Source organism: Carya illinoinensis, chromosome 15, assembly GCF_018687715.1.
Source record: "Carya illinoinensis cultivar Pawnee chromosome 15, C.illinoinensisPawnee_v1, whole genome shotgun sequence".
Lineage (NCBI taxonomy): Eukaryota > Viridiplantae > Streptophyta > Magnoliopsida > Fagales > Juglandaceae > Carya > Carya illinoinensis.
The window spans coordinates 35,550,655-35,556,654 of NC_056766.1; positions in this window are offsets into that span (position 1 = coordinate 35,550,655).

Consider the following 6,000-nt stretch of genomic DNA (forward strand, 5'->3'; position numbering starts at 1 on the left):
TGCGAAATGTTGATTCTGCAAACTAAACAAAAAAGACTACAAAACAAATAGGTATGCAATGTTATTGGATTTTGGTTTTAAGCTTAGCCCAGCCCAACTCAGTCAAAATATTGGCAAATCTTTTTTGGGTAAAGCTATTGATTCAAGTGAGAAATGGAAAGAAAGGGAAAAGAACAAATACCCATGGCCCTCATTGTGTCTCTTGCAAAAGAGAGCCTAAGTTACGAAAGAACCTTATATGCTCCAACAACCTAATAATAGATACAATTAGTTTCGAGTTCATGGAAAATGCCTTTGGAATATGCTGATGGATGATGCTCATGATAGATCCACCTCTCTCTCTCTCTCTCTCTCTCTCTCTCTCTCTCTCTCTCTCTCTCAAGTCCATCCAACCAAAACCCCATGTTTTGGTCTTTATTCCAACTCCACGCTTCAAACATTCACCATCAAATTAACATCATCTCCCTCGTTTTCTTTTATCTTCTTCTCTCTTTCTCCATCAACCAAATATTCTGTTTTTCTTTTTGTGGTCCAAAATTGGCTTACATTATTTAGATTAAGTTCTACCTAAACACGAGGTATCAAACTCATGGGTCTATAGCCTATAATAAAAATAAATAAATAAATCTATAGTAGATAATGTTTTTTTTACAAGTTATATATATATATATATATATATATTCTTTTCCTTTTTCCTCCCCCTTCTCCCTGGCCTCACTCTTCTTGTTTTAACAAACAAAAATGAAAAATATAGGAAGACAACTAAAATATTATTTTTTAATATTATTATTATTTTGAGATTTAAAAAAAGTGAATTGAGATTTAAAAAAGTTGAGTTGTTTATTATATTTTATGGAAAAATTTGAGAAAATTATAATGATGAGATAAGATGAAATGGGTTGAGAGTATTTCTCAATTTAAACGGCCTCTGAGTGAAATAAAGAGTCATCTATAAAATCTCTACTCTTTTTGGCATTATGGTTGCAAGTATGAGCCAAAAGGAGCCATTTATTAAATAAAATAAAGAGAAGAAAAAAGAAAACCACATGTGCAACCAACCAAAATAATTAATTGCATCAGCAATGATCGGCTTGAATGCAACTAATCATGTTGACTATGTTATATCAAGTTGAAGATGCATTAAAATATGAAAAACCATATACAAACAATACCAAGAGGATCATAATTCAAGCTTATGTTTTGACATCTCCATTCAAGGTTAAGTTTTTGTCATTGAAAAAGGGTTAGGAAAATTATAAGGAAAATACTTTAACCACAAAGAGATTACATAAAAATAAATCCATAAACTGATGTGGTTTGATGTGGTACATCAGATTATAAAGTTACTTTTATTATAAAGTAGATCTAATGGATTTCATGAAACCACATCAGTTTGTGAGTTTATTTTGTGTAATCTCTTTATGTCTGTAATAGTTCTCAAATTATAATATGCACATTCAAATTCTGAGTTTTGCACTTTGCATCTTATACTCGACACGTTACACTTAAATTATTAAACAAATTTGCACTATTAATTCTTGATCATCTCATTCAAGATGGATGAAAAATAGATGACATGATACGATCTTAACAATCGTATATTAATAGAAGATTGTATAGTCAGTTTTTGATAGTTTGAAGATACAATGTGTCAATTTTAATAGTTTAGGTTACAAAGTACAAAAAATCTAATAATTTGAGCGGCGCAAAGTAATTTTCCAAAAGAAGTTTTAAAGTGATGATCAAAACATTTTGATTTGGCCCTATTTGATCAAATATCATTTTTCTAACTATGCAATACAAAATGTTACAGTCCAATCATGGCATTGAGAAATGAATAATCTAAAATTGATTGTTGAAAGGCTAAGGAGCCGTTTGGATTGAAAAACCATCTCATCTCATCTCATAATTATAACTGTTTATAAGTTTTCACATAAAATATAATAAATAATTCAACTTTTCCAAATCTCAAAATAATAATAATATTAAAAAGTAATATTCTAACAATATTTCATTTTACTTTGATCTAAAACTACCTCATCTGATTTTACGATCCAAACAATACCTAAAAAGCATATAATGTGAATTACTATTTTGGTCCTCCAACTTTATTTCTCGTATGTCAAATTAAGATTAAAAAAAATTAAATGCATCTCACAATAGTTAATTAGGTTAATTTAATTCAATTGTTTTGGTACAATAATAGTTACAATGATTGTTGACATAAATCATACAATTTTCGAAATCATTAGTTTTCTTGACATGATGGTTCATATCAAAGAGTGATTATAAGGAAAAACGTTTATTTGGATATTTACTATGAAAATAATTATTTAATATGAGGATGAATCGTTTTTGTTGTAAATATTTACAAATAAGCATTTTTTAATTAAAAAAATATATATATATATATATATTTTTTCATTTTAATTCAATAACATCGTATCACAATCAACAATTTAAAAGTATGACAAAAATTATTTTTTAATCATAAATGTGACAACTCCATATATTTTTCATATCAAATAGCCAAGCTGGTGTGGGGATAAGAGCACACAACTCATCTTGACGTGGCAGCCCCCAATCACAATGTCACCTCATCTCACTAAGATCCACCTTTATGACAACTTTTTATAGACTCACTCATCTTATAACTATACAGATAATTTTTCTTAAATAGTTGATATAAGCTATCTGAAATGTGACATATTACTGTACGTGACTAGTCATAAAAAAGGTTAAAATTAAGAATAACATGGCCAGTTAAAATATGAAAAAATTTAATTATAAGTAGAAATGCGCATTAATATGTACATCAATTTAAGGTAATTGATTAAAAAGTAAATTTTATTAAAAAAAGTACTAATTTAAATTTTCAATATAAAAGAATCAATATTGATATGCAGATTAGTATATGACTTTACTTATACGTAACAAAATTCTTAAAATGTTATCTTTTAATAATGGAATAGTTGGGGAAGTGTGTAAATAGAATGGTTCAAATAGATGAGAAGATTACTTATAAAATTGACACTGTTACATTTAGCTAAAGTTGTAGCCAATTTGATACTCATAGCATTCTATCATGTTTTGTTACACAAGTTGAACTATCTCATATAATTATTATAAATTTTTTAAACTTCTACAAAATATATAATAAACAATTTAAATTTCTTAAATTCTAAAATAAAATAATATTAAAAAATAATATTATAATAATATTTTATTCAATTTTTAACTTTTATATCATTTCATCTATGTAACCAAATGAGAAGATTATTTGGCCACTTTGACGAGTTTTTCACCATATTAGTATATTATTATTTTCACTTCCAAATAGAAAAATCAAGTTTTTTTTTAATCTTTCTCAACTTTTTATCGTTTGACATTTAGGTTTTTTTTTTTTTTTATAGATAAAATGATCCAAAAAATTAGAAAAAATTATCTGATAGTTCGATGAATGACGTCGTATTCTTAACCTATCTTGTTATAATGTGTAATGTTATGTATAGTCATAAAATGCGTAAGTGTCGTATAGTCATTTTAAAAAAGAAAGGTTTATTATTAAAAAATAATTTTTTTAATATAGATCCCATATTTTTTTATTTTTTTAAAAGTGATTACATGGCACTTGTATAATCACAACTGTAACTATCATTTTTCTATTATAATTATTTAAATTTTAAATAGGTGACATATTCAATAAGTAAATAATAATTACTTAGAGATTCGGGTTGGATTGAAATGAAATCTTCTATAACTTTTATTTATTTATTTATTTATAGAAATGTTATATTTTATAATTAAAAAAGAGATAAATATAATACTAAAATCCGAACACAATTAGGTGGCCGTTATGGATTTGTTTTGGACTGGTTGGAATGGAACTGTGCTTTATGCACGTGTCCTACCTACTCGTGTCTTGCGCGTGTTAGAAAATAACATGTTGTAAATCCGCTCCACAACAATCAACCAATCACCAGCTTCCTTTCTATCATCTCTCTCTCACATTCCCAATTATTTTATTTATGTGAAGTTACTATTGTTTATACAAAATAACTTTTAAAGTTTTTATATTAATACGATATAAAAAAAATATGTAAAAATGATTGTATATAAAATATTTATTTTAAAATATTTTATTTTACATAAAATATAATTATTTTTTTAAATATTTTAATAATTTGGAAAGCGTATAATTTTATTTTATTTTATTTTTTAACCATGAAGCAAGGAATTTTGTTATGCTTTCACTCTGAAGTATTCCTTGTTTTTATATGATTGATTCCCTTTTAAGTTTCAACAAAAGACCAACACCAAGGTTTTGATTTAGGTTGAAAATTATAATATATAAAGTATTTCTATTTGTAGTTAAAATATTTCTCTTATATCTCATAAAAGTAAACTCACAAACTGACATGATTTCATATGATATGTTATATTTACTTTATAATAAAGCTAACTTGATAAATTAACATATTACGTACATCAAACTACATCAGTTTGTAAATTTACTTTTGTAGAATCTCTTTACTGCTAAAAACAATTTTATATTTTACAAATTTATTGATTCCTGCCCCTAAAAAAAGATTTATTATGGAAAGAGTAACTATAAACTAAAATGGAGAATATCATACATCTATTATAAATAAACAACTGGCAGGAATGAATTCTCTCAAATGTAATTAGGTGTGATCATAACATCACTCCTCGTACATGTGATCACATCAAAACTCCACAATTAAGTTTGCTTAAACAAGAATGCTATATGAATTGATATGCCCTATGAAGTTTATATTTTTATCTTATTAAAATATTTCATATTATTTTTTAATTATGTAATATCTTATCATAGTTTAAGAGTAATTCGTTTCCTTTTTTGTTTTTTATGTTTATGAGATTATATAGTAATTATTTTTAGTTGATAATAAGATTACAAGATTAATTAATTAAGAAATGATAATTATTAAATGGTTATAGAAGTTTAAATGATGTTTGAAAATTGAAAATGTATAAAATACGTTTTAAAAGCGCTAATTTAGGAAGAAATATTATAAAAATAAATTTATAATGCGAGAGAGAATTTTCTTATTTCATAATTTGAACCTTAAATGATATCTTCTATATATAAAAAGTGTGTATGAAACAGAAAATCTTGTTTTAACGGTTTTTCTTGTTTTTCCGTTAAAGTTAACACCGTTTATTTTAACGGTTTGGCACATAAAATGAAGACATAAATGTTGAGAGAGATAGCATTCAATGTTGTTATATGATTTATTAATCTCAATAATTATAATACTTAATAGTTTATATAATAATAAGTAATTAAAGATTAGTTATTATATTTTTCTCTTTCTCCTTAACATATACAAGTGTATTAGGTGCATAAGACGTGAATCCCTAAGTATAATATATGTGTATTATACATTTCATTAACTCAGATTATTGAGTATTCCAAATTTAAAAATCTCATATAATATATAATACAAGTGTGTTTAATCAAAGTGTTTTTTTTTCCCCACGGTAGTAGGACGTAACTTCCGCTAAGTCATATTCCATACGTGGACTTGCTATGATAAGCACGTGACAAAGGCTGTGATCCTTGAGCTAATCAAGAAAGAGTAAATTCGGCCAACAATTTCAAAATATATTTTATGATTTATATATATGCTATATATAGAAAATATTATACCACAAATTTTATAAAAAGATTAAGTTTTAACTTTATGTTGTCCCTGATCGACTCAACCAACAGCAAAATAAGAATTTCAATGTTGTCTCTATTGATTGTCTACAGGATGACATAAATTGATTAATTATAATACAAACATCAAACGACACATATTTTAAACTACCGTTTGTGTTAGACTTTTATTAAATTTTTTGTATACATCTTTGCTAAAATTATAGATGTTATAAACATATTTTGGATTATATGATACTTTGAACTAATTTTTTTATTTTCTCCAATATGCCTTAAATTATTAAGTGACATCAATA